Genomic DNA, 12248 nt, shown 5'->3' on the forward strand with positions numbered 1-12248 from the left:
TTGACGGCCACGAATGTCTTTCTCCAGGGCTCCAAATATATGGAAATTCCATGGGGAGAGACCGTGACTGTATGGAGGAAGTGCAAGGGCCTCTGCAACATGAGGGCCCGCCCATGCTGAGAAGCGGTTATACTTCCTCCATACAGTCACGATCTCTGCCCGTGCGATACGCATGTATTTTTTTGGAGCCCTGAAGGAAATTCGTAACGGTACATTTGGTTCGGACAAAGAGGTGCACGCCTGGGCACTGTCATGGTTCCACAAGCAACCACAACCATTTTCCATGAAGGCATTGACCGTCTTGTCTCACAGAGGGATAAATGAATTATCAGTTAAAACGGTCACTTTTGAAATAATAAATATGTGACTTATTTTATTCCATCTACTTCGTCTTCGTTTTACTGCCCCTTATAATAATACTCATGAGACGGTACACAATAAAGTCTTGTTGGGAAGCACAAAATAACAAGAAATTAGGCAGTCAAATTTTGTAGACTACGGTATCACTAAGCTTTTAATGATCATTCGTCAGACTGAGTTGCGAGAAACATTGCTAGGAGCTGAGAGTTATGTCACATTCGATTAAAACGCTTCCGCGAATTTAACACTGTTCCAATGGCATCATCGAACCTACTTTCACAACAGCGCGTTACTCAATAACTGTTCTTCGTAACTGTTCTTACTCCGTGGAATCCGGCATCGCAGAACCGTTCCTGGAGAATACATTTGTTACGACATATTTCGTGGAGAACGACTCCTGTTTCTTAAAGAGACATTCTAAGGGTACACTTGGAGACTAATTCTGATGTTTTTAAGAGTAAAATCTGGAAAACAAATGGATGCAGATGGCGAACGTGGATGCTCAGACGACGTAGTCTTTGACTAAAGTGATACTTGTAATGTACAAGACTACAGTGAGCACAGCGTATTAGAACATTGCACTGAACGAAAACAGAGTTTAATGTTCTCATCCACCGCTGGATACCATGAAGATTGAAAATATCTGCCACGGAGTATCGACTACTTTTCAGCAGCAGTTACCGTATAAGAGAAGGTATACCGTCACTATGATACATCCGGAACGCTGTTTTCCAACAAGACAATGTTCCACCTCTCACACCTCGGCTCTTCTTCTAAGCGCAATAGGTATTACTGTCTTGCCCTCTAACTAAAAAGGCGCTGTACGATCCTCAAGAACATAGTTAGGATTAGCTGTTTGCTGCAGAAGGTAGGCACCGCAACTATGTTCTTTTGCGTGAACTTGTACAGCGTCTATCTATTCCTTGTGATGATTAGATGTATTTGTGATTACATGCTACTTGGGCAAAGTTACTACTGTAAAGCTTCGATAGTGAACTTCCTCCAGTTTCAGTTACGTGCGGCATGATTTTCGTTCACACATGCCGTGAAATTCAGTTCGTGTTTCGTTCACGGAAAGGTGTCCAAGTCGCATAAAAAAAAATTAAAAAAAAGGTGTCCTTACAAATAGAGAGTCCGCTGTCCATTAATGTAACCCCGTAAGCTCAAAAATGTTCAAATGTGTGTGAATTCCTAAGGGACCAAAATGCTGAGGTCATCGGTCCCTGGATTAACACACTACCTAACTTGTCCTAAGAACGACACACACACCCATGCCGGAGGGAGGACTCGAACCTCTGGCGGGAGAGGCCGCGCACTCCATGACATGGCGCCTCAAATCGCGTGGGACCCTGTAAGCACAGAGTTCTGTACATTATGTTTGGAAGATAAGTAAATGGAAAGAGGAAGAAGTGGAATAAAGTATAAAGTGGAATAAAGTATATACTTTCATCTTGATTTCTGTTCTCTACTCCAAGCAGAAGAGCGGACTGTTTGAGATCCAGCACCATCACAGAATTAAAGAGTTGCAGTTTTTTTCAGTTAGATGTCCCAGATGTGTTCGTTTCTACGACTGCCAGCGCTAAGGGGTAACAACACTTACACACATCAGCTGCAGGAGTTGTGTGATGCTGAGACAGTACCAACTTTCGGATCAACGACTTCACTTAGAGCAAAACCTCACAGCAACATTAATAAACAACATATAAAAAGGGCGAAAATGCCTAGATCTTTAAAGTCGTGTGTAGTGCAGTTTTTTTAAGTTTATTTTGACGGTTGGAGAAGAAGTGATAGTATTTAAAACTCAAACATTTTACCGCCGTAACAGTATGTAGCGAGGTAGTACACCTGAACCGTTGTCTGTGATGTAGCTGAAGCCCGAAAACACGAAAGTGGGTCACAGAAGTGTTTGGTACTTAACGACCATTTGAAGCTGAAACCGTTGGATACAGACAACTGCCTCATTTCTGACGGGTCGTAGAGGCCTTGGTTAATTGTATTGTACTGATAACAGTAAAAATATAAACGAGATTGTTTGGGGGGAAGTGAGCGGGTCAGCGGCGTCATACACATGTGACTGAGATTTATGAACCATGGCATATCATGGTGTTAATCGGAATGAGTTTACAATTCCTTCAGTGAAATGGTTCATTAGGCTCGCCAATACGTATTCGTGACTACACCTTAAACACTAAACTACCATTATTCATTACATATTAATTTTAGAAACGCTTTTGAGGCTTTGTAGTCTCGGGTATGTCCATAGAATTTGGAGACCAGCACAAAACTAACAAGGAATATTCACAATGAGTATTATCGTTTATGATCAAAAACGTGTATGAGGTAGGAATGCTGCTCCTTTTCAAATGTTGTCGAATAGTTTAGTTCTGAAGTTTCCCTAACGCAGATTATGTATCTATCGAGAAATAGAAATGAAAGTACATGAACTTGGTCACAATTACTGTCCATTCATTCCCTTGATTATTATGAATAACCAAGAATACGAAAGAGTATTCGTCATGGTGTTCTATTGTAAGTGTATTATAACACTACTATCATTATTAGCATTGTCTTCATTTTTTCTAGAGCTCCGTTTTTAAGACTTTAACACCTCATTGCTCTTTTCAGTAATACTCGATATGCTACAATGCGTCCTTTGACCTTTTGTTGTTCAGACACAGAAAATAAAAATAATATTTAAAGAAACATAAAACGTGTGGGCGTTTCAGGTAGGGGGTCTTCTCTGTGACCTGCGACGACTTGTAACAACAGGAGTTGTTAGAACAGTCAGGTAAAATTTTTTTTGTTTTTCTAGCTATTAAATTGAAATGTCAAATAAAATGTGTAAAAATGTTTTTGTAACTATTTTTTGGATATGACACAGCACTAAAGACATCAAAAATGCACCTCTAATAGTACTTCAGGCTTAGTATGCCTCAAGTGTCTCCGTATTTCGTCTGTCCTGATTGGTTGGTTGGTTGTTTCGGGGAAGGAGACCAGACAGCGAGGTCATCGGTCTCATCGGATTAGGGAAGGACGGGGAAGGAAGTCAGCCGTGCCCTTTGAAAGGAACCATCCCGGCATTTTCCTGGAGCGATTTAGGGAAATCACGGAAAACCTAAATCAGGATGGTCGGACGCGGGATTGAACCGTCGTCCTCCCGAATGCGAGTCCAGTGTCTAACCACTGCGCCACCTCGCTCGGTTCGGTCCTGATTGGTACTTTAATATTCGTTTCTCTTTGAGTGTATAAATACCTCCACCATTGTCTCTCCCAACCATAACAAAGTAAAGTTCTGTACACATTGGCAGCTGTAGACCTTGCTACATTGGATTACATGTAAAACCTCATCGGTAGTGATGAAAATAAGCTGCATACGAGTACATACGAGGAGACGACATGTGTGTATAGTCGGCAGCCTGTTTGAGTAAATTCGCCATGTCAGAAACCGTGCAGGATGTGGACTCCGTGCCTCTGCGCTTTCCGACCGCTATTTCACGAAACCGTTCAAGACCAACACAGTTGTCTGGGACATCCGAGCGTGGAGAAACAGCGAATGTTTACGTGAAGCTTACAAATACGTCAGGGACGCACCACTTTCCCTGGGGCTCCTGTAGTGCACAAACACTACGGAGGAAATGTGAACATGTGTATCCAGCGAGAACCAAGCCACATTCTCTCCTTGTATTTAATTTGTGACGCACAGTGATATCGAGACATACGCAGTACAAATTACTGATATCTGGAAAACCAGAGTTGTACTTTTGCTGACGCAGGAAAGGTCTTCAGTGTGTGCGGTGTTTCAGGCAACGTATTCACCAATAATATTTTGTTACAGATTTATGAAACGTGAACGAGGTTTTCAGAAATCAACAGATGTATGGCACTCGAGAGAGAGAGAGAGAGAGAAAAAAAAAAAAAAACTTCCTTGTTGGTGCACTAACCACAGACGAAACTCCAAATATCGCGGTAAAGAAAGTAAATTAAATGTGGATGGTAATTCTACATGTTTTACAATAAACACAAATTTTCTAGTAAAAAGGGAGTACATATTTTGTTGTATTGATAATACTAGTAAGACTTTAATTTATCGAGATATAAGTGCAACAGTATTTACTTCCTGGACGGATTGCTACTCATTAATATTAGAATCATTGTTTACTATGTTTCTGCGTCTTATGCCTCGTGATGGCTGGGTGTTGTGTGCTGTCCTTAGGTTAGTTAGGTTTAAGTAGTTCTAAGTTCTAGGGGACTGATGACCATAGATGTTAAGTTCCATAGTGCTCAGAGCCATTTGAACCATTTTTTTTGCGTCTTATGAAGTGAAAAATTTTACATTTCTGAACAAATAAGGGAAGCTACCAATCTCTGCACTACTTTGAAATACTATGAAGGTATGACTTGATATTTGTACAACTCTCTTCAGACATACCCTCATTACAGACAGCATCATCTGCGAAAAATCTGAAGTTGCTATTTATATTGTCTGCCAGGTCGTTAATATACACCAATGAGCCAAAACATTATTACGACCTGTTTAACAGAGTGTTGTTCCACTTGTCAAACACCATGCAACAGAGACTCTGCTTAGCATGAATTCTACAAGTCGTTGACGGATTCCAGAAGTGTATGGAATCAGATGTCTACACACGGGTCAAGCAGTTTTCGCAAAGTACGGGATGGTGGTTTATGGTACTTAGCTGGCGTCCGATATGTGTTCCAGTGGGTACAGATGAGACACATTTGCTGGCCAAGACATCAATGTGAGTTCACTATAATGCACGATTCCGACCTTACAACACGGACAATTATCTTGCTGGAAGATGTCAACGCCGTAGGGCGGGGGGGACCTGAAGCATGAAGCGATGCAGGTGGCCCGTAATAATGTACAGGTAGTTCACTGCTGCCATGTCGATTACCTCAACCATGGAAGCCCAACTCAATATATCCCATAGCATAATTCTGCGCTCACTGGCATGCATCTGTGACGCGGTGCATGTTTAACGCAGCCATTCGAAAGACCCAACCATCGTCCTGATGTAACTAAAAATGCGATTCATTCGAAAGACGACACGTTTCTATTGATAGACAGTGAAAACGCATGGATGCTGTGTCCACTGCAATCATAACTGACGATGTAGTTGGGTTAACACAGGAACAAGTAGCGGTCATGTGTTATGTGGAGCTCCATGTTCTACAATGGCCTTTGAAAAGTGTACTCTGAAACACTTGTGCTTGCACCAACATTGTATTGTGTCGTCAGATCTGCCGCAGATCGCTGCCTATACTGGGTTTCACAGTGGGGGATCCTCCAACAACTGCGTTTTGTGATGAGACGTGGTCGCCCACTGGCACACGGCCTACTCGTTATTTCACCATCCGTCAACCACTTTCCATAAATGCTCACGACAGTAGTACACAAACAGGCGGCCAGCTTCGCCGCTTCAGACATCCACGTTTCCAGCACCAACGCTACAACAATTTGCACTTAGTCGAAACCGCTTATATCAGTGGATTTCCGCATCTGCTACCCGTATCTGCCTAGTGCGTCACGTGCCTGCAACACCACCGGGGAGGGGGGGGGGGGGCATTCAACCTTGTGGTGGTCTGTGGTCATAATGTTTTGGCTCATCAGTGTAAAAAATGAACAACAAGTGTCACAGTACACTTCCTGGGGGCACACCTGATGTTACTTCCACATTTGGTGATGGCTCTCCATTCAAGCTAAGACGCTGTGTCCTCGATACCGAGAAACGCTCGATTCAGTTACAAATTTTGCTTCATACCCCATCCGATCGTACCTTCGATAATAATTGTGGGTGAGATACTGAATCAAATGTCTTTTCAAAGAAAAAAAAAATACTGCACCTACCTGGCTGCTTTGGTTTACGGTTTTCAGAATATTGTGTAACAAACAAACACCTTGACTGCAAAAATTTACATGTTTTATGTCACTACCAGTTTACTATGGAATCTTCTTAAAACAATGAATCGTTCCAAGTAAAAAGATATATTTCTTAATTCTTACTGTAGACATAAAGGTTTTCGGTACTACTTCTACAGAAAAATGCTCATTCTGTAGATGCCATGGTTTGATGTAAACTTTATTTTATTTCACGGACAGTTTATCAAATATTCAGCGCCCAAACTAGAAGAGACGTCATTTGTATAGGAAACTGCCCTCCATTTCTTTTGTTAATGTTACGGGGCGAGATGAAGGCTGGTTGAAGACGCAGATATTCGCAAGGTGCTGGACTGAAACTTTGATCTCTATGAAGTATGTGACCGTAACCTTACAACCTTCTAGATATTGTACGCTGTACTAGGTAGGGAGACCGTAGATCGAATTCTAGTTGTGCCTGCTAATTTGGGATTGTTATGACCCCGACTGAAACAGAGTGCTGGTTGCAGCCATATCGCTAAGTACAAGTAAGATATCTTATCGTATACCGTTATCAGATGAAGATCTACCAGTGCTGATGATTTTGTTACACAGCCAGTAGGGAGGTCTCTATCATGGTCTAGTATCCTCGCTGTCACCGACCATTTGTCAAACACACGTAGGTGCATAAGAAGCCGTTACTGGCTGTGTGAAAGCGTTACGAAGTGCAAGGATGAAGGAGCTCAACATTCTGTTGATATCGAGATCAATAGTGACATTAGGGAAGGATGGTCCCTTTTCTAACGAGCACTCATGGCTCTCTCTTGGAGCGGCCACGCGGGGTAGACGCGCGGTCTCGGTCGTCTTGTCACGGTTCGCGCGGTGGCCCCCGTCGGAGGTTCGTGTCCTCTCTCGGGCATGGGTGTGTGTATTGCCCTTGGCGTAAGTTAGTTTAAGTTACATTAAGTAGTGTGTAAGCTTAGGGACCGATGACCTCAGCAGTTTGGTCCCATAACACCTTACCACAAATTTCCAAATTTTTCTCCTGGGACGCTTTGGAAAGTTAAAGGACGCTAAAACACAGGGACTCGACGGGGTCTCAGTACCACTTCTCTCGAACACGATTCCCGTATCTTAACGTCAGTCACTTGCTCCTTCACTTCACGAACTCATGCTGCAAACAGTCCAAGAAAAGTTCTGGGATGTTGTTATGTGCGAAGAAGTTGATTGCTCTTTTATTTAAAACGTAAGCCACAACACGTTTAGAGAACACAAGCTTCTCCATATTAGCTGGGCTATATATGATAGTTCACTTGTCCTTAATTACATTTGTGTCTCATCAACAGCTGTCCCTTGAGGATGGTGTTTAGAGACTCTGGAATCGATCATTAACAACTCAGTTGTTAAAAGGAAGTAAATTTTACGAATAAATGGAAGTAAGTAATAATATAGATGAAGTGTTCCTATCACTATTTTTTCATTCGGAACAAACTTCTACTGAGTCAACCTAACAGTTGTAAATCACTATGCCAATCCACCTACAAAATAGCTCGTGTTCATTGAACCCAACTTTCCGTACGTTGTTAACTCGAAGAAGGAGCCGCGACTCTTCGATTTCAAATACCTTATCTATGTTACGACTGGAAAAGGTATCTTGTTTCAGATATCCAGTACCAGGTTAATACTTAACATTCTGCTGTACTCACATTATGTATGAGAAGCATGATAAAAACTGAAATTTCCGTCTTACTTCGTCTAATGTCTAGTTTTGCGAGTAAGATACTACTTCTAAATAGTAAGCTAACAGTTTGGTAGAATTCACTTATTGCGATGCAGTCGGGCTCCCAGTTTGATGAAATGTATAGCCTGGTGTATCACATTTTTCTTAACAATATAACACAGTTATTTTTTGTAAGAAAAAGTGGACCACCTGTCAATTCCCATGAATGATCTTACTTTGCACCTTTAATAATCATTCCTTTAAGAAATGAAATTAAATGAATTTTTTTCTATTACATTAAATGAAAACGATTATATATGTATATCCTGATGGAATACACGCAGCTGTTTATGCGTCACGTGGCGTATTCGCGCTACTGCTAACTAAACTCAACTGTAGCTCCGTCCACTCATGTCCCGTAATAAGTGGTTCAAGTAATATGAAAAAAAAACACAGTTGGAAACGACAGTAGTTTGCTAGCCTCAGCGTTAATATTGCTACCTTTATTGGTCTGCTTTCGTTGAGAATAACTTGTAGTTCGTAAATTCGAACTATGTCATTGCCGATAGCCAGTAACACCTAAACAGTTGTTTGCAACATTGTGAATTACTCTTTCACTCACTTTACTCACAACAGCACATAGAAAAGAAAAATGGTTAGTCAATAGTGAACTGTCTGAAGAATATCGGGAAAAATGATTTATTTTTGAATCTAAACATATCTTCTTAATATGCCAGCAGTGGCGCGGAGGTAGTGCTGCTGTCCGGGAACTTGAAGGATGATAAGGATTTAACGTTCTGTGTAGACTGATATCATTAGCTCAGGTAAGCACGGTCGACCATGTCAAAGAACCAGTCTGACTTTCATCGCAAGTGATGTAACAAAACAAAACAAATCGAGACTGCCAGGGGAACGTTAGAACTCAGTTCAGTATCTCAAATCGTAGTGCCATCTTTCCTGTTCAGCCCTGAGTCACAAGAGCGAGGATAATTAATTTTTTTTCGGCGAAAGAATTCTGCCTGAAAAGTAAATACTGCTAATCTCAGTAAAATAGTTGGAGACAGTATTTTGTTCTGAAAGTACTACATCAAAGAATTTGTTGCCAAAAGTACTAAAACTGACGGATTACAGCGTTATTGCAAAAATCTAGGGTCCTGTCATACAATGTAGAGCACTATGGAAATGAAGGCCTGTCTGATTTTTTCTCCCTGAAGATACATCAGTTGTCATCTGGTGGAACTAAGTGAACTACTTAAGGTCGGCCATCAGCACATATGACCTCCTCCAAAGATATGAGAGACTACGCATGAAGAGTGCACACCTTAACATTCCACCATGGCTGTCATCCGAAGTGCATCCGCAATGCTTTAATTGCTGATTTTTCACTTTAAGATCACACACAATGATATTTAACGGACATTCAATAATCTGAGATGGCCGAGCGGTTCTAAGCGCTTCAGTCCGCAACCACGCTGCTGTTACCGTCGCAGGTTCGAATCCTGCCTCGGGCATGGATGGATGTTATATCCTTAGGTTGGTTAGGTTTACGTAGTTCTAAGTCTAGGGGACTGATGAAATCAGATGTCAAGTCCCATAGTGCTTAGAGCCGTTTTGAGTAATCTGAGAGCAAATTACTTGCACACTATTTATGTTTGTTCCATGAATTCTGTGTCAGCCAGGGGCTCCATCATGTCCTCCATATGTATGCGCTTTCGAGGACGAGCTTTTTGACGACACACACTTAAAACGCCTTCATTTGATGGATGTTGAAAATAGGACGGTTAGGAAATACATTGTCCGCCCAGTGCAGTCTACAAAATCCTGTGTATCAATCAAATCCTTTAAGTCCCAAGAGGGGTTAAACCTCACTGTCATTAGAATCTCTCCATTAGTTCCAAACATTATGTTTCAATGTTCGAAGCCGGCCGGCGTGGCCGTACGGTTCTAGGCGCTACAGTCTGGAACCGAGCGACCGCTACGGTCGCAGGTTCGAATCCTGCCTCGGAAATGGATGTGTGTGATGTCCTTAGGTTAGTTAGGTTTAAGTAGTTCTAAGTTCTAGGGGACTGATGACCACAGCAGTTGAGTCCCATAGTGCTCAGAGCCATTTGAACCAAATCAATGTTCGACTTCCTAACAGACACACGGATTAAGCATGTTGTAAATGATCAATACGGGATCCAATCAGGAAAGAGTAGAGATAGAGTTACAATCCGAAAGAGTGAAAGGTAGTGGACCATACTGATTGCCGGTGACTGTGACGAAAATATACCTATGGTGTCCCTGGAGGAGAGGCCAACCTTCAGGGTTGTGACAGGAGCCACCATTGGAAGCAAACAAGTTTAGTTAAAATGGGCTCAAAAAATCATACCTTATCTTCGGTAGTGTGAAACAAATCTCAACTACTGCAACCTCTTGTGAGAGGTGGTAGTATGGAACTAAACAAGAAAAAAAAGGTCCTGTGTAAAAATGGACACCAAAGTTCATACGTTAAGAACTATGAACACTTGTTCATCTTCGCTGCTGTGCAATACATCTCTCCTACTAAAAAAGTGCTCTTAGCTCTTAAGGTATGAAATTTTGAGCCCATGTTTCCTAGATAATTTTCTCTTGTTTGGCCCATACTACCAACTCCGAAAAAAAAGAAACCAAAGATCTTTCATTAGAAGAGATTTGTTTCACAGTACCAGAGATGAAGAAGTGCTCATAGTTATCAAGTCCGTGTTTACTAAGCGTTTTTATTTCGAATGATCGCTCCCATCATATTCTTCAGCTTTGACCACTCCTGTTTGGACACCGTGAATGTTTATATCCATAGGCAACCAGTCATCATCACGAGACTGGTTTCGGCCGTAAACATAAAATGTGTATCACCCAGTATGCATACCACAGCGTTTAATAGAAAGCGAAAATCATGAATCGCTTTATTATTCTTGATTATAGGCCTCACTGAAATACATGTGAACACTTCGTTGGCTGTTTGTGCTCAGATCCAATCGTACGGATGTCACACACGTGGGAAGTGTATGTGTCAGGTTTTGTACGACACGAAGAACTGATCTGTACATACAGCTCACGAAAATATCCGTCGGTTAGGCACAAAATAATGCGACACACGCAAAGAATCACGTAAAGTCCCGGAAACACTGTGTACAGCCTTCGGCGTCGTTGTCGAATCGAGAGCTATCGTACTCAAGTGGGCTGGTACTCACCGCGGAAGAGCTTGCGGTAGGCGACGCTCCGGGGTGGGGCGCGAGAGGCTGTCTGGAAGGTTGTGAGCGGCGCTGCGCTGGAGTGGATGCGTCGCGGCGTAGCCGGAGCGATAAGGTGCGAGTGAGCGAGGCGCCCGGCGCGACTTCTCCAGATATATAGTCGCTGCGACCGCAGCCACCGGGGGAGGGAGAGAGCGGCCAGAGGCGGCCCCTCCCCCGCCGCGCCGTCGGGCCGCCGACGCTGTCCCCGCGGACTGCCGCCGTCAGCACGTGGTCGCCCCTTCCAACTCATCTATAAGATATACCATAATCAACAGGAGGTGCTGGCCCGAATGTAGGCGTACGGCAATAGGAGTAAATACATTCTAGTACACAGGGGTCGGCTAATGAACCGTTTGGTTACGTACCGCCATTGACTTCAGGATCAAATTTTGTCGTGTTGTTTTTGTGGTCTTCAGTCCAAAGAGTGGTCTGATGCAGCTCTCCGTGCTACTGTATCCTGAGCAAGCCGTTTCATTTTCGAATAACTTTTGCAACTTACATCCTTCTGAATCTGCTTACTGTATTCATCTCCTTGTCTCCTTCTACAATTTTACCCGCTCCACAACCCTCCAGTGCTAAATTGGTGATACCTTGATGATCCAGAATGCGTCCTACCTACCAATCCGTTCTTCTAGTGACGTTGTGTCAGAAATTTCTTTTCTCTCCAATTCATTAGTTGCGCGATCTACCTATCTAACTTTGAGCATTCTTGTATAGCACTACATTTCAGATGTTTATATTCTCTTCTTGTCTAAACTGTTTGTCGTCCATGTTTCGCTTCCATACACGAGTACTCTCCAGACAAATAACTTCAGGAAAAAATTCCTCACAGTTAATTTTGCATTCGATCTTAACAAACTTCTTTTCTTCAGAAATGCTTTTCATGCCATTGCCAAAAAAATGGTTCAAATGGCTCTGAGCACTATGGGACTTAACTTCTGAGCTCATCAGTCCCCTAGAACTTAGAACTACTTACACCTAACTAACCTAAGGACATCACACACAGCCATGCCCGAGGCAGGATTCGAACCTGCGA

At 42.5% G+C, this 12248-nt stretch overlaps 1 protein-coding gene across 1 annotated transcript in view; it reads right to left on the reverse strand.

Moving 5' to 3' along the window:
* LOC126260357 (acyl-CoA Delta-9 desaturase-like) overlaps nt 1-11286 on the reverse strand; it is a 137364-nt gene extending 126078 nt beyond the window's left edge. Inside the window, exon 1 of the mRNA XM_049957684.1 lies at nt 11171-11286. The gene's annotated coding sequence lies outside the window, so the exon portion shown is untranslated. The remainder of the gene's footprint in view (nt 1-11170) is intronic.
* Nucleotides 11287-12248: the final 962 nt, after the last annotated feature.

The sequence above is a fragment of the Schistocerca nitens genome, chromosome 5 (genome assembly GCF_023898315.1).
Source record: "Schistocerca nitens isolate TAMUIC-IGC-003100 chromosome 5, iqSchNite1.1, whole genome shotgun sequence".
Classification (NCBI taxonomy): domain Eukaryota; kingdom Metazoa; phylum Arthropoda; class Insecta; order Orthoptera; family Acrididae; genus Schistocerca; species Schistocerca nitens.